This window comes from Neovison vison, chromosome 1, assembly GCF_020171115.1.
Source record: "Neovison vison isolate M4711 chromosome 1, ASM_NN_V1, whole genome shotgun sequence".
Taxonomy (NCBI): Eukaryota; Metazoa; Chordata; class Mammalia; order Carnivora; family Mustelidae; genus Neogale; species Neogale vison.
Window position 1 is genome coordinate 87,983,284 of NC_058091.1, and position 19,887 is coordinate 88,003,170.

The window sequence follows — 19,887 nt, forward strand, 5'->3', positions numbered from 1 at the left end:
GTGCAGAGGTGAGAAACAGAGAACAGGTGAGGAAGTGAGGCAGGTGCCCAGCTGAAGGGGGGGCGGTGAGAGAGGGCAGGAGTCCAGCGAAAGAAGAAGCAGGCTGAGGTGAGGGAAGGTGTTACCTGGGGGCTGGTCCAGGAAGCCGAGTTGTTGATCAGATGCAGAGAAACCTTCCATGGGTGATCAGCCTGGAGGAGTCAGGGGCTGGGGAGGGGTCTCAGAGCGCTCAGTACTGGGATGAAGGCTCAATCAGATGAATGGGAGATGGAGGATTTCTCAAGAAGGCTTTCTTCACAGGACTGTGGCATGAGTAGTTAGGGGGAGATTCTCCCAATAGCTGGGCAGGGGCAGGAGATAGGGCATCTTGGATCTGCAGAGGATGCAGCCAAGAGTCCTAGGGCCCAGGCTGTTCTGACACAATCAGAAACTTCCATCACTGCTGTCCCTACAATATCCTTATCACCCTGAGGAGGGAGGATGAGGAGGAAATTCTAAATTGAGGTGAATCTTTTCCTCACTTTCTTTCCCTGCCCCTTCTTCCTACCTATCCCTGTTACTGATCTCCCCCCTCTATCCCCCTCCCTTCCTTTTGCCTACTTCCAGGCACCCCATTTTTTCCCCTAAAAACTTGGCTCTGGATAGAGATAGGGATCAGAGTTCAAGTGGGGTGGGAGGGATAGAGCCAGGGGAGTAGAAACAATCTTACCAGGTCAGAAAGGACAGGGACATCAGGCTGAACCATCAGCAGGGTGGTCAGGCTGAATCATCAGAGACTACTGAGGCCAGAAAAGAAGAGCAGATTTGCTGAGGTGATGGGAGCATGGGGAAAATGGTAGAGAGAAGGCTCCAGAATCAGAGCTAGGCAGACCAGTATGGGGGCCACACAGAGGGCCATAGGGAGGGGTCTCAGGAGCCATCAGTAGAGAGCCTGGGTTTTTGCCCTGTCTGTGCTCCTAAGGGCTGGGTGACAGGTTTTGGCCGACCACATGGATCTCTGAGCCTCATTTCCTCAACTGTGACATCTTGGATAGCCCCTGAGATGCTTTAGGCTCTGAATTCCGGAAGGTTTTGCAGGGAAGGAGGACTAATATGCCTGTATATTCTCTCACAGTGTTCCTATTCCCACTGAGCACTTTACTGTGTCTGCATTTTGCTGGTTGAAAAGAAGTAAAGTAGCATTTCATGGTTGTTTTAATGGACATTTTCTAGATTACTAACAAGTATGAATACTGTTTGCCTGAATAGTAAGTTTATCAAGTTTTTAAAAAATTTAACTAGAATGTGAGGGTGATCTGGCTGCAACACCTGTCACCCAGCTGTTCACCAGGATTGATTGGGTTGATCTGACTGACTAGACAGTTGTCCTCTTCCTCCCTCACCACTAACCCCCTTCCCCCCACCCACCTTCCCCTACCCACCTCTCCTTCCTCATCCTTCAGTTTGTTTCCCAGAGTCAAGTGTCTGTCACGGTTCATCTCCCTCTCTGATTTCTTCCCACTCAGTTTTCCTCCCTTCCCCTATGATCCTTTGTGCTGTTTCTTAAGTTCCACATATGAGTGAAACCATATGATAATTGTCTTTCTAAAGAATATACATTCTATTTACTTAACTGAAGAGCCATATTGATATTGATTTACTCCTGTTGCTCCTTTAAATTTATCATTATCTACATATTTTGTCTCATGAGACAAGAACTTGCCATTCTTTCATGGTCTTCTGGTCTCTTCTCCTCACTCTGTGTTAATGTTGTCTGGAATATTACTTTTCAGTTGTCATGGATATATTTTCTTTTTCTCTAAATGTTGGCTCTTGTTGCTTTTTGTTTGTTTAAGAAAAAATATATACTCTCCAAGGTGCTTGATCACACTATTTCCTCATCTCTTGCAGCATCTTCTGGATTTGTTTTGAGTATTTCCACCAGGTATATGTTCAGTGGGGATCTTTGCATGTGGAAAAATTTCTGAGGCTTTCAAAGTCCCAAAGTATTATGATCACGTATTTGAATGACAGTTTGGCTGGATATAAAATTCTAGGTACGAAGTTCTTTTTTTCAATCCTTTAATAATACTCAACTGTCTTCTGGCATCCAGTGCTCCTCTTAAGAATTCTAGTGTAGGTCTGGGGCACCTGGGTGGCTCAGAGGATTAAACCTCTGCCTTTAGCTCAGGTCATGATCTCAGGGTCCTGGGATTGAGCCCCGCATCAGGCTCTCTGTTCAGCAGGGAGCCTGCTTCCTCCTACCCCCTGTCTGCCTCTCTGCCTACTTGTAATCTCTGTCTGTCAAATAAAAAATTCTTTTAAAAAAAAAAGAATTCTAGTGTAGAACTAATTCTTGTTCTTCTATAGGTGATCTGAAAGTCTTTAGAATTTACTCTCTGTCTTCGATATTCTTACACTTCATATGATGAGTTTAGGGCTGTATGTGTGTGCATGTGTGTTTGTTTCCTATTTTCCCTTCTTGGCAATATACGAACCTTTATGATCCAAGATCTTTTCTTCTTCTATAATTTTGAGATTTATATTAATTTTTTCTTCAATTTTTTTCTTTCCATCTTTTTTCTTTCTCAGGGATTTTTGTAACCATTATCTTGGTACATCTACTTTTCTGTTTCTTTGCTTGTCTTTGATTTTTTAATCTCCTATGCTTTACAGGAACTTTCTAAAGGGAGAATTCCTGAGCTTTTCTTCTAGCTCATGCCCCTACCATGTCTATTCTTTATATATCACATATATTGTGGTCTTTATTTCAGCCATAATATTTTTCACAAGTATTATTTTAATTTAGCAGTTTTAATGGTTCTTGCTTTTGAATCATTAGTTTATGAATATACCCTTACCTCTTAGCCATACTGGCAATATTTACCTGTAATTTTTGTGCTTTCAGTCCCCATAGTTCTTCTTCAGATGGTTTCTTTTGTTTGGTATGTTGTTACTCTTTTAAGGTAGTAGTTCTCTTAAGGCACCAAGTTATTTTGGCTTCTGAATTCAGATACCCCTAGGGTAATCATATTCCCAGTCTAGTGATAAGGGAAGAAAGAAAGGCTAGATCCTTTTATCTCATGAACTTTAAAAGTGGTACTTAGAGCATAAGAGTACCCCTTGTGTGCCCACATTGCTGTCATTCTCATTCTCTGGCCAGGGTTTCACCTTTAAACACTTTGGGAGATCTTCTTCAGTTTGTAACCCACCTTGGACTTGGGAGAAGGAAAGGGTTAGGGAGCAAATGCCCATAGGCAGTTGGCCACCTATCTTCTTCAGTCACCCATGGTTTTTTCTGGGCTGCATGGCCCACTAGAGCACCTGTGACCTAGGATGATGAGCCTATTTTTGCAATGAAGGGAAGGTCATAATGGTCTCAAAGCTCACAACTCCAAGAGTCAAGAGCAGAAATCAAAAGTTTCCTCTCACCTGTTTTTTGTTATGTCTCCAGCCACCATCTGCCCATTTGTGATCTCACACCCACATTTTCACACCAATATAGCCTCTGGCTTCCACATTATGTTGGTTCCATTTGCTTTCATTCCAGAAATCCCATGTCTAACTGACTTTTATACAGTTCCTCTAGAGTTAATGACCTCTATCCTCCTCCTTACTCCTCTCTCCCCAGTTTTGAATCTGAGCCTTGGAGATGCCTCTATAATACCCTATACTTCAACCATTTGGAAATAATCCTTCAGTCCCTTCTTCCTAACGTGGAGGCCGCATGAGCTATCTGGCTGTCCCTTCCTAGGACTCTCCCTTCTGATGACCACCTGACCTACTTGAGCTCAGAGCCATTGAGAGAGGGAGAGCCAGAGGTCCCCTCAAGAGAAGTTATCAGAACTAAGGAGGACAAAAAGAAGACAGTGACTACCTAGGGAACTAGAATAGAGAATGAGATTTGCCTCTAAGAACCTTGAAAGGAAGTAGAAAGGGGACAGAGCCAACTCCTTAGGATCCCTCAGGCCAGGGTAACTGATGCTTGGGATCTTTATAATCAGCTGAAGTCTAGTTTGGCACTTAGCCCAAAGGGGAGGAGTTTCACCCTAAGCTAATGGGAAGCAAGGGGCAGGCCTGGGACACACTGATGCAGGGTCTTCCAGGACAGGCTTGTCTCCTGGGGCACCCAGCACACCCATGACTATCTTCATGTTCAGGTCAGATGCTGCATGTTTATCTCCCAGGGTCTCAATTCTAGCAAGCCCTGAAGGTAGCTTCCCACCAGCCCAAGATCCAGAACCCAGGAGCTCAAACCACAGACATAGGCCTCCTTGGTGCTCCCTTCCCCAAATCTGAGGTGACCCAAGCTGCCCAGTCACTCTTCAAATACCTCACTGAGACCCCAGACCTAAATGTACTTGGTAGAAGCCAAGTGGGTGTCCACACAGGAGAAGTGTTTGGGGCTAAAGCATAAAGAAAGTAGACCACAACTGTCCACAGGCCCCAAAGACAGAATGGAGTCTGGCCCCAAAGCTGTGAGAGAAAGTAGGGGACATGGAGATAGTACTTCAGGGTCTGTTAGAACAGGGGTGATCTGTGCCTAAGATCCACATACCACTGCTATCGCTGTATGTGTGTAAGAAAAAAAGAAACATAGAGAGACACTCTGGGTTTCTGTCTAGTGAGCCTTGGGCAGATCTTTCCACCAGTTGGGGCTGGGACTATTAGCATGAGGGAAGAGCTCTTCCCTGGAGACAGGGCCCTCAATCCCCTTGGATCAGAGCAGAAGATCTGGTGGGATCTGAGGTGATTGTAGCACATGAAGGGGACAAGCAACAGTTCTTCCCAGACCTGGAAGGGACGGGAGTATTTCCTCAAGAAGGAAGCTCAGCTGGAGATACCACCAAGCTGATAATTCTGAGAATAGTGACCAAGTTGCTGCAAGAGTTGTAACTTCCACACCATTAGGGGGCACTGAGTCCTCCTCCCTTGGCTAAATCATGGTGATGAAAAAGTCAGCATCTAGCCCACCCCAGATTGTGTGCTGAGAGTTCTGAGCTGCCATGTGGGGCTTGGAACTGTGACTAACCTGGCATACTCATTTACAGATGTCTGCTGACCCTGGGTTTTCCTCATATGGCTCTCCCTTGAGAGGGTGCTGGCATTTCATGGAGAGTGCCTATCCCACCAACTCATAAAGTTCCACAGGCACAACTCTATTTCCCCAGGAACCTGGATAACAAGCCCTCAAGTCAGGGCCCTAACTGTCTCCAGCTACCCCTCTCCCAGGGCTGGAGTAATAGGAAAGGAAGCACACACCCACAGCATAGTCCCCAAAGCCAGCCTTCTGGTCACAGAACCACCCTCCTCCCTTCCCCACCCCTCCACTTCACCTGAGGCCAGGAGCACCAGCAGGACAGGTGGCAGGATCAAGCATAGGGCTCCCCAAAGATGTTACTCCCAACCTGTTTCTGACAGTGGAGGTGAGAAGGGGAGACCTCTGGGGAGATGGAAGCAGAAGGTGAGCCTGATTCTACTGCAGCTTCCCAGCATTTCGAAACTAGAAAAATTAAGAAAGGCCAACACCTTGATTGCGGAAGGAAGTAGCCTGACAGGGAGGCTCTGTGGGCAGTGGGGAGGAAGGAGCAGAGAGGCCTAGATGGGGGTCCACCACCATCAGGGTCTGTTTCTGGGCCTGAAGACCTCAGTCCTGCCTCAGGCACTCATTTTTGCCCAACTTCTTCCCATTTCACTCTCTTCCACCATTGCTACAAAAACTTCTAAGAATGCCCAAGAAGAGATCTATGGTAAAAGAAGAGGCCATTCCTCTATTCTTTTTTTTTTTTTAAGAGATAGAGATAGAGCACATACACAAGTGAAGCAGGGCAGGGAGGAGGAGAAGAGGGAGGGAGAGAATCTTAAGCAAGCTCCACAGTTAGTGGGGAGCCTGACTTAGGACTCTATCTTACAACCCTGAGATCGTGACCTGAACAGAAATCAAGAGTGGGATGCTCAACCAACTGAACCACATAAGCACCCCACCATTCTTCTATTCTGTCTCTCCATGCACTACCTGTGTGTGGTTGGGGGGCTGTGGGGTCTCTCTGGTCCCCAGGGCAGCTCAGGGTCTGTACTCCCAGGCATGGTGGGTCAGTGATGTGTTTTCACCCTGGGAGGTTTTTGAATGGGGACCGAATTTCAATTCCAGGCACTGTGAAGATGGTGAAGAGGTGCTGAGCAGGGAGTATCAGAGGGGAAGGCAAAAAGGATGGGTCCGTTGGGCACAGGAAGCAGGGAGGAGAGCTCAGCACTAACTCCACGTCTTCAATTTTCATTCTTCTCATTCCCTGAAAGGGTTCCATCAACATTGGTTGGAAGAATCCTCGAGTGGGTGAAAGATGAAAAAGTCTCTCATTTTAACAATGTGTGTGTAAAATGTAAAGAGGGAAAAGACATCCAATATTGGAACAAACTGAGAAACAAGGGGTGTTAGAGAGGAGAAGGGAGTTGGGGTAAATTGGAAGGGGAGGTGAATCATGAGAGACTATGGACTCTGAAAAACAATCTGAAGGGTTTGAAGTGGTGGGGGGGTGGGAGGTTGGGGTACCAGGTGGTGGGTATTATAGAGGGCACGGATTGCATGGAGCACTGGGTGTGGTGAAAAAATAATAAATACTGTTATGCTGAAAATTAATTAATTAAAAAAAAAGAGAGAAACAAAGTGGTGATGTATTAACTATCCGTGATTCCATGCTGATATAAGTAAATGGTGGAGTAAATTTATAGGTAAGTAGGGGAGAACAGACAAATCTGTACAGAACTCCAAATAATTTATATGTATCCTCTGCCCTCAAGGGGGGACACATAACCTTCACCCCTTAAGTGTGATCTGTCTGTGGTGTCTTCTTCCAAATAGAGTGGCGTGGAAAGAGGGAAAGAGTAACTTCAGAGTGGACAGACCTAGCAAGCACCACCTCAGCTCCATGACCAAGTTTAAGAGTAACCACGATACTCATGTGGATTGTATGTACCCCTGACATGATCTGATGAGAATGGCACTTTACTTCTACAGTCTTCCTCCCAAAACCACCACAGAACTAAAACGAGGGCACAGCTACCTTGCATTAATTGTATTTCTAGGCTCTGTAGAGGCCTCAGCCTGCATTAAGACCCCATAGCCTGTGCCCACCCCTTTCTCTGGCCCCCAGCGTGTCTGGTCTCCCCAGGGCCCCAGTCCTAACTGCAATGCTGGTCATGCCTCAAACCATGCTGAATCTCTCAGGGCTGCTCCCCAACTAGCTTCAAGATGTCGGGCCATAAGGGGGTTCTCTTGCAAGGGGCTGGAACAGAGAACTGTATGCAATGGCTGCTTACAATGGTACCTTATCCTGTGTAGTGTTCTAATGCTACCATACTGTGGACACTCTTTGTGCCTCTCCAGACAGACTGTGAGCCCCCTGAAGGCCAGGCAGCCTTTTCTCTCTGTGAGCCCTGCCTTGTTCAATCTTGCAACATCTTCCAGGCATTCTCCTTGATCTGACAAGGAAGGGACCACAGAGCTCATCTCCAGCTTCTAATCATGGAGGCTGAGCTACAAAACAATGGACAAGTGACTTGTCCAAGGTCTCATGGAGATTGCACAGTTGAGCTGGGCATTGGAACCCTGTCCCCCAACACTCCCTAGCAGTTTGTCCACTGCTAAGCAGCCTTGACCCACCCTGGCTGTGTCCCCATCATCCCTCCAAATAGGCTGCCCTCGCTCTCACAGACCCATGGACAAGGAAGCATTGGAAGAGACTTGGGAGGAAATGGATGCAAGGATTTAGGCACCAAATTCATATGAGCCCTTTCTTTGAAAATGAAAAATAAAAAAAATCAGAAGTATAATTCTTTTTTAAGAGAAGTCTGCTTTCATCGAACGGAAACTCTAAATTAAACTACCCAGCTGTAAAAGTACCACATGCTATAAAAAGTTTTAATCTGTATTAATAAGAAGTTAAATTTATAACAAGGAACTGAAAGCTTTGTTGGCCAACCAATTCTGTTGAAAGAGAAAGCTTGAAAGCAGACTGTGCGACAGAATTTCCTGCTGTGGCGGAGAGGTCCCCTGTCTTCTTGCAGGGCACAGCAGCCACTAGTCACGTAAGGTCACTGAGCATCTGACATGTAGCAGGTGCCATTGAAGAACCGAATTTTGATTTTTCATTGAATTTTAATTAACTTAAATGTAAAAAGCCATGTGTGGTTAGTGGCTAGAGTATTGGCACAACTTGAAGTGAGTGAGGTCAACTTTAGCAATATCCAGCCTCTCCCTCCAAAGGGGCAGATTTCTTTGTTGCATGGTGTCTGTGAATGTCGAAACTATAAAGCCAGTTGAAGATTACATATGAGAAAGATCTCGGTGCATTGTCTAAAAGACAATATTCAAAATATGACTGTGCTTCAGATTGGGATCTTAAGTAAGATCCCGAAACCTAACACATAATGGGAAAAACGGATTAATTAATTACCTTGCCAAATGCTTTCGTCCCACAAAAATCTGCGGAAAAGAGAAAGCTGAGTTTATTGCTCGTGGCGAACAGGGAGGACACGGCCTCGGCAGAGCTGTGGCAGTGTCCTAGAGGAAGGCAAGGTCCGAGTTTATTGAGAAGTTTGGTTGAAGGCAAGTGTTGGCATGGAAGGGGCTGAATCAGGAGTGGGGAAGGATTGCTGCACATCGGTCCAGGACTGGCAGGAACAACAAGGCGAGGATTTTGAGGCAGGGATTCAAAGGTTCTTAGGGCACAGACTATCTCGTGATGCTTTCCATTGGAGAGTCGATGGATCTTCTAGGAGGTTTCTATAATGAACAATGAAACCGTTTACCTAGTCAAAAACACCTGGAAAAGTAAAGTAATACTTAGGAACTGTGGAAGAGAAAAGTCATGTTGACATGGGTGGTAAGATGTGGCCCAAACGGAATGTGGTTATAATGGTATCAGCACACAGCACAAACATTTATTTTTCAAACAAAGGCTATCGTGGACAAAAGCAACACCGGAGAAGAGCTCCACGCGGACACTGGCCCTCCTGCCTGCAGCCACCAGAGCCACACAGTGAAGGTCTGAACTGCAGCGACTCTGAGTCAGACAGATGCTCTTGGCTCTTCCTGGAATGAGAGACAGTGGCAGCAAACACCTGCCACTCTCCCTCGGATCCCCTCCTGGAAGACAGCTTCTCATCACTCGTCACCCCCCATGTTATGTTGAGGTACGAGTCTTTCTGCTGTCCCCCTCAGAACACACTATGTAAGACCACTGAAAGTGGCCATCGCCAACAGGCTCCTCAGCTGTGGGATATCACATGGCTGGCTGCAGTTCTCGGACTGTCTTGTCTTGAATATGGGACGAGGACCCATATTCCAGGAAGCTGGAACATTCGGCTGATCTTCCTTTTACTACCTGTGTAAGTAACAGACTGTCTAAATCTAAAAATGGCTCCTTGTGTCTTCTGCACCAAATTACTGAGGCCTGGCCTCACAGGTGCTTGCCGAGTAACAGATGAGAGACAGAGGGGAGATATTTGCAGTGTCTAAAACTGACCGTGGATGAATACCTAAAGGAACCAAGGAGTTACTGAGAATCCGCAGGCAGAAGAAAGGATGTCCAGTAGCAGAATGATCAGAAGCAGGAGATCCACCGCAATAAAAATCCAAATGCCTAAAAGCCCACAGATAGATGTTTGATCTTGCTTGTTCTCAGAGAAACACTCCTATGAAATGCTGAGCTGCCCCTTTTTTACTGGGCAGACTGGCAGAGGCTAGGAAGTTGGATAAGATTCAGTATCGGTGAGATTGTGAGAAAGTTCTGGAACTACCATGTGGAATAAATGTGTGACTGTCCTATACTTAGTGCCCAACTCCTCACTGTATACTCTATTGTGGTTACTGGTTTTTGTGTCCTGTTGAGGAAACATTTGCCTACTCCAAGGTCATATTTTCTGTTTTCTTCTAGAAGATTTATTGTTTATACCTTTCATATTTAGGTCTATGATCCATTTTAGCTCATTGTGTGTATGGTGTAAGAGAAGGGTAAAAGCCTTTCTTCCCCCTAGGCGACTATCCAAAAGACCATCAACATCTGTTAGGAAGACCAACCTTCCCCACTAAATTCCAGGGGCACTGTGTGATAATCGGGTGAATACATATATGGATGTGTTTCTGAACCTTTGCTTTATTTGTGTTATGCCTCCTGGGTATGTGATCTAGAAAAAAATCTTACATGGGTCCTCCAGGAAGATGATGAGGATGTTTACTTCAGGCTGCTTTTCATTTTTCTGGATTTTGCTTGTTTGTTTATTATTATAGTCAGCTGCTGAAGCAGGTTAGGTGTCCATCACAAGGGGAACAGAAAAGTAAAATTCAACACTTACATGGAATCATACACAGCAGGCAAACAAATCGAAGATTTAAATCTACATTGAGCAACAAAGACAGTCTCAAGCAAAATAGAAGGATTGAATGAAATTTATAAACAGTTACAGTTTTCAAAAAAAAAGGTTAAATTGCAACTTCCATACAGTTGAAAAATTAAAGATTCTTTTTAACTCATACTCAGTGAATAAACCAGGCAAACATTAAGACCGGTTAGAAAAGGAAGTCAAGAAACATACATTTATATGGAGGAAAAAGGAATGTTGAAACAAATTGCATAGGAAAACAAACCAGTCTGGGATTTATTTTCCCCCACTGCAGGGGAAGGAAGACAGGACAGGATCTGCATGTCTACCACTTACCTGCAACTTGCAAAACTATAAAATACCTCCCCCAGAATCAGAGAACACAAGGAAGAATGTGCTGTAGACAATGCAGTTTTCCACCCAAGTGCACATTTTTTATACAATAAAATGAAATGCGTATGAAACAAGGCACATAAAATCAATTCTACATGTTGTCAATGATCTACACAGATAAAAATAAATATATGGACAGAGGTGCCTGGGTGGTTCAGTGGGTTAAACCTCTGCCTTCGGCTCAGGTCATGATCCCAGGATCCTAGGATCCAGCCCCATATCGGGCTCTCTGCTCAGCGGGGAGCCTGCTTCCCCCTCTATCTCTGCCTGCTGCTCTACTTACTTGTGATCTCTCTTTGTGTCAAATAAATTTTAAAAATCTTAAAAAAAATAAACATATGGACAGTAGATTGAAAGGGTATACATTAAATATATTAAGAGGATGCCTGTGGGAAGGGATCATAATGGATAGGTGAAGATGAGAAAAATAAAAATCCATTAAACTAAGTGAATGGTAAAGTATTTCCACAGGTGACTGTGCCAAGGGATAAGGAGTAGGACAACTCAGTTGTGAGCACTTAAAGATCTTAAATTAAAAAAAACAAAAAACAAAAAAACCCCCCGCAAAAACAAAGCATGTTTGCATTCTGTTTGCAATTGGCTTTCTCCCCCATCCTGTAGGTGGATGTTACTTCCTCACATTAGATGAGAGTTTATAGGTCCAGCTTGGGACAGGAACTGGTTTATCCCAAAACCACACAGTGTGTAGGAATGGGAATATTTAAGAAGGAAGGACTGGTCTGGGAGCCTGGCTTCCGGAGATGGGCAAGGACACTTGCTCAGATTTGCTCAATAGACTAGCCTAGTCCTGCAAAGGTGACATTCTCTACACAACCATGCAGAGGAGGTGGAAGGAAATGGTGACTTCTCTTTGCACCCCACAGAGAAGCCTGGTCCTCAAAGATCAGCCCCAAAAGACCTGCCCTTGGTTTCAAATGTAATCAGTTCTGATTTTACGAGGTTTTGAAAAGTTTGTTGTAAACAAATGCTAAACTGGAACTATTTTCACGAACGTGACTGCCATGGAACCTGAATTTTCCAAATGTCACTGAGGAATTGATGATCATGTGGGTATCCCAGGAGTAGACTGAAACAGAGAAATAGGAGTCATTTTCTTAAACACACAGAGATGTTTGAGAAAAGTACCATAGATTTTGGAATAGGAAAAAATAGGACTTCTCTGTGTTTGTATCTTCTTATGCAATATGCAACACATAATAATGTCTAAAATATTGTTTTTGGTAAACAGGAACTTTTATTATAACATAAATTTATAATTTAAAAAGGGTGTATTTGTCATAACACAACAAAGAATATATGTTTGTAATTGTCTTTCGCTGACAAAAAAAAAAAAGACTTTTCAAATTTGAACTGTTTTCATCTCAGTTTTGGCTGAGATTTTTGGGGACAGAGGCTGTGGACCATTCCTCCCTTCTTCCCATGGACCTTTCTGCACAATAAAAGGTCTGCACAATCTTTTCTCAGACTTTCTGACAGCCGGGGTTCCAGATATAATTTAGACCCCACCAATCAAATGCATATGTGCAAGACTTAAGTTTGGAAGAAAGGCAACCATTTTTGCGGCCGCGAATTGTGGCTGAGGTGGGATGAAGCTGGAACCAGAAGCTAGGCTGACTGCGTCCTGACGGGAAGTTTTCTGACTCTTCAGGGTCCTGACTGTGACAAGAGCAGTGGCTCCCTTAGCATCCCCGCCCTGCAGGGTAGCTGTGAGAGTCATTCCCAGTGGCTTACTATTCTGGTTTTTGAAAAATCCCTTCCTACATAAAATAGGCATATTGGATTTAGCTATCTGCAACTAACACAAGTCCCAAGAAAATAGATGCCATATTCCAGAGTGAGGGGGGACACCAGCATGCAACCCATGCAAAAAGGTATCCAAACCTCACCCACACCAAGACATTTTGGATATATTATGACCCTGCAGGTAGAGGAGAGTGGATGTCTCCTCTTTACCTCAAGACCAGGGAAAGGGGTTCAAGGTCACAACTTGGAGAGCTTAAATGTCTTTGGCACTTGAGAGACGCCGCAGACTGGTGTCTGACTGCAGGCTAAGAACTGTCCATAGAGGGAGAGACCGTGCACGTGGTGGGACAGCTGGAATAGGGGAACTCTATACTGTCTTCTCAGTTTTGCTGTGTACCTGAAACTGCTCTCAAAAATAAAGATTGTTTTTCAAAAAATGACCTGAAGTGTGATGGGTCTTCCTGCACGTTTTACCTGGGGGCCAGCAAGATCCCCAGCAGAGCGAGTCTAGATGGCAATAAGAGAACAAACGTAAGGTTCATCTGAACTACACTTTGTGAGTCCCAATATTGACTCCCAGCACAGAAATCGATTGCCGTTCCCTTGGCCCTGATGACTCCCTGTGGGTTTTTTTGCAGCCAGCCCTCTACACTGCCCCCTCCCGTTATTGCTCTTCTCCCTCTGGATAAGAGACCTCACAAAGAAGTTCAGGAAACCTCTTATTTATCACTGAACAGAGTGGAATGTGGTATTTGTTAGTGGAAGAAGGCATGCCCATCTGCTCCTGGAAAGTTAAGTCTGCTTCCCAGGGTGTGCTGTGCCTTGGGGACACCTCAGGAGCCTGCCTTACCTGAGGAGTGACAGAAATGAACAATATTGGGGCGCCTGGGTGACTCAGTGGGTTAAAGCCTCTGCCTTCGGCTCAGGTCATGATGCCAGGGTCCTAGGATCGAGCCCCGCATCGGGCTCTCTGCTCAGGGGGGAGCTTGCTTCCCCCACTCCCGCCCCCCGCCTGCCTCTCTGCGTACATGTGGTCTTTCTCTCTCTCTGTCAAATAAATAAATAAATAATAAAATCTTAAAAAAATAAGAAAATAAATTTTAAAAAGAATGTTTAAAAAAAAAGAAAAGAAAAATAAACGATATTTGAAAATGACGCATCCAAGCCAGCCCAGGCCTGCGTCTTCCTCCCTCCTCTAAAGAAAAGACTGGGTTCCCAGTAACGAAAATCCTCATCCTGCCCCTCCCATGCATTCCAAGGAGCCAACCCAGCCCCCTTCACATCATTCCCAGGGGTGGGCCTCCTCTCCAAAGACTTCTGAGCACAGAAGTGAGGAAAGACAGAAACAGGCTCTGGGGAACCCCTGGGAGCTGATTCCTCTAAACCCACATCTGCAGGTACCACCTTGTGTCCACTCATTCCTTTCCACCCAAGCCTGTCCCTGGCCCCCACTCACCTGAGCCCCAGGCTTTATGGAGAGAGATAAACAAGACCAAGAATGGTCTTGTTCAGGATGGATCCGTGTATCAGAACAATCACCAGCAGCAGCGGGCCTGTGGGAAGAGCAAGCACTGGAGTCCTAGGTTTGACCCTCACCCCCAGAATCCAAAAGGGTGGAGATCTGCTGGATGTTCTGCTCTGAAGCTCAGCCTGCTCCCAGCTATGAGAGCAGCCAAGCAGGGCTTTGCACCTTTTGAAGACAGGGCCTCTACTTTTCCAGGATCCTTAACCTTGGCATTCACCCCAGAGGAATCTATCTGGTCTCCTGCCCCTAACACCTCCTTTCTCCAAACCTCCTGCACAGTTGCTGGGTGACTGAACCAAGACTCTCACTCTTCCCCTCAGGGGGTCTAAGGAAAGCCCTTCGTGCTCCCCATTGCCTACAGGACAAAGTGCGCATGACCGCATGGCCTTCCGGTGTCTCCCCAATCTGAATGTATGGCCGTGCGTTATCCTTACCCTCTCCCTGACACTCAGCCCAGCTATCCACCACTGTAGCTGGCCCACTCTGTGCATGCATTCCCACCACTTGCTCCTGGCATGGAATGCCATCCCCCTTGTGCATTTCAACATTTCTCCCCTTCCAGGTGGTGCTCTCCGACACCCACCCGTGACTCTCACTCCCCAACAGTTCTGGGTAGGGATGGACTTCTGTTGATCCCATTCCTTCAACTCTGAGGAAGAGGCTGCTGATACTCAGATTCCATTTTCCTAAATTTCCATTTCCATTTTCCATCCCATTTTCTAAGCGGTGCCCCATTGTCAGGGGTATGATACACCTGCATGTTCCCAGCTCCTTTCTTCTGTGGTTGGTGGATAGGACTTTTGCTGCCTTGAAGTAGGAACACTCAGCCCTTGCACTGGGGCTTCAGGATAGAAACAAAAGCGAAGGTCATTCTGTCTGCTAGGATTCAGGACTCCCTTGGCCCATCTGGAGCAGAAGAAAGTCTTCCATGTGGTCGGCCTTGCTCCCTGGAGTTCACAGGTGGGCCCTGAGCTGAGGGCCTCAGCTAAGCCCTTACCCTCTTTTCTTTGGCCTTCATGGAACAACCCTTGCCTGGACACAACTAACATTGGATCCAGATTGCCTTGGTTGGTTCTTTTGGCCAGTGCCATTTTCTGGAAGAGATAAAAAGCCCTTCTGAGCCTTGACTGACACAGACTACTACTGTAATCCCAGGAAACACTTGCTGAAGATGGCTCAGCATCCCTGAGCTTGCCAGCCTGTCTGCACAACCTGGCTAACCTACTCTGAACCGGAAAGTGACCTCTTTCTTCTTCTACATGCTGAGCAGCCCTCTCCCAAAATCCTTGCTAGGGACTATACTCTGTTTGAAAAACATTCACAGGGTCATGAAAGGTCAAAGGTAGAAGGAGTATTCAATACCACTCAGTCCAATCCCCCAAGGAACAAGGTGACAGGGAGTGCCGAAGGTCACACAGCCGACAAAACAAGCACTGGAACCTATGTTTCCTGACTCCATTCTTATATATCTCTGTGACATCCAGCTGGCCTCAGCCTCTGGAGTCTCGTCCAGTGAGTCTGGTCTAATCTTTTAGTTCTTAGCACCCATGTCTTCCCAGCCCATCGCAGTCAAGTGAACCACTCACCTGCCACAAGGGTCCTTCTGCTCTTGCCTCCAACCTGACCTGGAGCTTGCGCATGAGGCAGGGAATCTCCCTCCTGCCCGCCTCCCCTCCCCCACCCGGCCCCAGTCCATCTTCTATACTCCAAAATTCTCATTTCAGGTCTTCCTTCCTACTGTGGGTTGGGTGGACAACATCCATCACCTCTATGTATCTCCACCCCCTCACTATATATTAAGTTTCTTTCTGTGGTCATCAACTGCCATACCCTTCTCCACCTGGATCACTGAAGAAAAAGTCAAGAAGAATAAAGAAGAACTCCCCCCAATGTCCTGAGGGAACGTCCATTTATCTCTGGGGAGGCCAAGACCACCCTAGAAAGAAACCTCTGTTCATTTGTTTTAACCTAACTAAAAATCAGTCCGACTGAATTCAGTACAAACTGTAATGAATTCATTACTGCAGGTACCCTTTCCAGAAGATTATGTTTTGTCTTGCCTGTGAGACTAATATTTCCTTTGGGCAGGAGCAGTCTGTACTAGACTCAGTTTCTTTAGCCACATTAGCCTAGAGTTTTCTCCAATTACCAGAGAAAAGGAATATGAAGCTGCTATCATCTTTCTCCAACTCACAAAATGTGAGTGTGGAAGACCCAGGTGCACTGATTTGGGGTCTGGAGCTTTTCCCATTACTCTACTCCATCTCTCCAAAGCAGCCCTCCCGGTAAATGGGGCCCCAGCCTGTGGTTGAGGTCATCCTCCACAAAACCCCTTCCCTGTCCTGGGTCTCATTGCTTCTCACCTTTGCACTCTATCAACCGAATTTGTTTGGACAGGACAAATTGGGGGTTCTGAGGTAAGAGGTCATTTACTCGCTGGTACAGCCCCAAGTCCTTCCCTCAGAGCTCTGTCATTGTGCCCTTGCATACAGCTTCCCTGGGACAATGCTTCAAGAGGTATCTTCCAGCCTGGGCCCAGTTTAGGTCTTTTCTCCTAGTGTTCATGTGCACCAGTGTCTCCGGGGGGCCCTGGCTCTTCTCTCGCTGCCAGGCCTTCAGGCTGGAGGAGTAGAATACGATGTTCAGTTCTTTCCTCCCAACAGGCACTTTTGTCTCTCCCCTTCACCTACAGCTTGGAATCCTGGAATGAGAAATAGGTGTGCTTCACTGAGTAAATGTTTCTTCCACCATCCCTACATCTGCAGACCCCAGCGCAGATACAAGGTCATAGATCAAAAGTATTAGGAGCTCCAACAAACATTTATGAGTAATTTGGGATTTCTTATTTTTTAATTATTTTTTTATTATGTTCAGTTAGCCACTGTATAGTACATAATTAGTCTTTGATGCGGTGTTCAATGATTTATTAGTTAGGTGTAATACTCAGTGCTCGTGGTAGCACCTGTCCTCCTTAGTACTCGTCAGCCTGTTACCTCTTCCCCTCTGAAACCCCCAGATTGTTTCCCAGCGGTCCATAGTTTCTTAGAGCTCTTCTCCCTCTGATTTCTCCTCGCTTCAGATTTCCCTCCTGTCCCTTGCAGTCCTCTATGCTATTGCTTATGTTCCACATATGAATGAAACCATAAGATAATTGTCTTTCTCTGTTTCACTTACTTCACTTAACATAATCCCGAGTTCCATCCATGTTGATGCAAAGGGTGGATATTCATCTTGTCTGATGACTGACTAATATTCCATTGTGTATATGGACCACATCTTCTTTACCCATTCTGTTGAAGGGCGTCTCAGCTCCTTCCACAATTTGGCTTTTGTGGACATTGCTGCTATGATCATTGGGGTGCATGTGGCCCTTCTTTTCACTACATCTGTATCCTTGGGATAAATACCTAGTAGTGCAATTGCTGGGTCATAGGTAGCTCTATTTTTAACTTCTTGAGGAATCTCCACACTGTTTCCACAGTGGCTGTATCAACTTGCATTCCCACCAACAGTGCAAGAGGGTTCCCCTTTCTCCACATTCTTGCCAACACTCGTTGGTTCCTGTTTTGTAGGATTTCTGTAAATTATTTTGAAATGATACAGCAATTTCTTTTTTTTTATTTGACAGACAGAGATCACAAGTAGGCAGAGAGGCAGGCAGAGAGAGAGAGAGGGGGAAGCAGGTTCCTGCTGAGCAGAGAGCCGGATGTGAGGCTCGATCCCAGGACCCCGGGATCATGACCTGAGCTGAAGGCAGAGGCTTTAACCCACTGAGCCACCCAGGCGCCCCTGATTCAGCAATTTTATAAAAAATATATATAAATACATATAATATATAATGATATATATACTTAAATCAGCAATGTACATATATAGAGAGCAAACAGGGCAAAATATCAATTATGGTTGGATGTCTGAATCTCGGTAATAAGTTTATGGTGGCTATGCTTTCTATATTTTGTAGATGGAAAAATTTTAATAAAATGATAAAAAAAAAAAGTAAAAAAGAACTGAACTAGTTTTACAACCCACATTCTATTCTACTCGTGCTTCCCCAGACAGGTCCCTTGCTTTCCAGTACACGGTACTTCATACTAGCCCCTGCCATCCCCCAGCTGAATGCTCTCCCCACTCCTCTCCACCCACATCTGTCCCTTCTGGTCCCAGAGTAGAATCCACCTGAACAACTCCACCTGCACTAATCTCTTTCACCTTTCAACCCTCAATACCACTCATCACCCTGTACCTGTTTGCACCACCACCACCATCATCATCCACCAAACTTTTATTAAGCCACTTACTGTGCCCTAAATACTGAACCTAAGAATGTTACATCAGTCTGCTACTTAACTCTTAGGACAACCCCTATGTACAAATAAATACGGAATATGTGCTATTTGTAAATGTGGACACTGAGGCTCAGAGAGGTTGGAGGACTTTCTAAGGTCACAAATGTAGAAGTAGCATATCTGAATTTGGGATTTGAACCTTGTTCTGTCTGATTCCAGAACCTTCCCCCTCTTTTCCACATGGCCTCTCTGGCATTGCTAGAGAGACTTCCACTGTATTTTTTTCTTCATGCCGTGACTTTCCCTCTTTTAAATTTACCTTTCCTTTATATTCATGCCTCCTCTACCTCAGTGCCTAATTCTTTTAAGGAGAGACTTTGTCTTACAATTTACATCTTCCAGGAATCAGCATAGTGATGAGAGGCTGTTTGGATGACTTCACATAATTTCTCAACTTTACAGTGCACTAGAGGAACCTCCATATTCTGTTTCATCACCCAGTTCCTACTGGGACAAGTGTATCCATTACTTTCATGTCTCTTTCCTGTGTCTAGCACACACCCTGATCCCATCCAGTCCCTTCTGAAGAAGGGAGAGAAACCCCTCTTCACAGGTAACCCTTCAACCATCTGCATCCCTCCCTCTGCATCTCCTTACCTGAGGCCCAGAAAAGCAGCAGCCATGGCCACCCCCATAGCCCTGTCCCCTCCATCCTAACCTGGTCCCAGGATCCACTGGGTCCTGTGCATCCCAGGGTTCTTCCAGATGCTGGACGATGCTGCCCCCATAGGACTGTTTTCCTCTCAGCACCGTGAGAGGCTTGACTATTACTTTGCAATTAAGAAGGGAAGTGTGAAGAGGGAGCAGCTCAGGAAAATGCAGAAGAGAAAAGAGTGATCACTGCCCTTGTGACATCTTTCTTCCTGCTTCCCTTACATCACAACCCCATTGGTCAACACGGGAGAGCTCCCCATTCTCTACCATAGCGAGTTTGGACCCACCCATCTGACGTTCCACCTCTGCTCCACTCATTTCCTCAGGTCACCAGGATTTTCCCATCCTTGACCACTGACCACTACATCCTGCAACCCCTCTGCCATTCCCCCATCTGGAATGACACTGTGCATCCAAATTTGTCCTGTTCTTCAAGATAGAGCTCAAACTTTGCTGATGACTTGCCTTCTTTACTCTTGCTTCATACTGTGGTTCTCAAACATGGACACGTGGTTAAATGACTCAGGAAGTTTGCAAGAATTTACATACCTGAGTTGCACCCCCAGAGATTCCGATTTGGTAGGTCTGGGAAAGCTCAGCAATCTGCATTTTAACTACCAGCCCAGGGGATTCTGAGGCAAGTGGTTCAAAGAGGGTATGCCTGTAAAATGTGGTTCCTCGGGTACTCATCCTAGATGCAAGGTGTGTAGTTCCCTGAACTCCCAGCCTAGGCAGAGGATGGAGACCACAAACATGATGGTACTAGGAATAACTACAACAGATCAGATATATTTGTCACCTTTCGGCTCTCCAGCACCCAATACCTTCTACACCTGGCGGACA

General features: G+C 45.7%; 2 long non-coding RNA genes across 4 annotated transcripts; both read right to left on the minus strand.

Annotated features, from left to right (window-relative positions):
• Nucleotides 1–227: 227 nt before the first annotated feature.
• LOC122907853 lies at nucleotides 228–2,942 on the minus strand. Its single transcript, XR_006384769.1, has 3 exons — nucleotides 2,867–2,942; nucleotides 710–779; nucleotides 228–340 (listed from the first exon to the last, which is right to left on the minus strand). It is a non-coding gene; the product is annotated as an uncharacterized LOC122907853 (long non-coding RNA).
• A 5,230-nt stretch (nucleotides 2,943–8,172) lies between these two features.
• On the minus strand, nucleotides 8,173–19,202 carry LOC122899480. 3 transcript variants are annotated; one of them, XR_006383122.1, is made up of 4 exons: nucleotides 16,405–16,470; nucleotides 15,039–15,135; nucleotides 13,973–14,069; nucleotides 8,173–8,801 (listed from the first exon to the last, which is right to left on the minus strand). It is a non-coding gene; the product is annotated as an uncharacterized LOC122899480 (long non-coding RNA). The 3 variants fall into 3 exon arrangements; XR_006383121.1 differs by lacking the exons at nucleotides 15,039–15,135; nucleotides 16,405–16,470 and adding an exon at nucleotides 19,049–19,202; XR_006383123.1 differs by lacking the exons at nucleotides 15,039–15,135; nucleotides 16,405–16,470 and adding an exon at nucleotides 14,625–14,746.
• Between the last annotated feature and the right edge of the window lie 685 nt (nucleotides 19,203–19,887).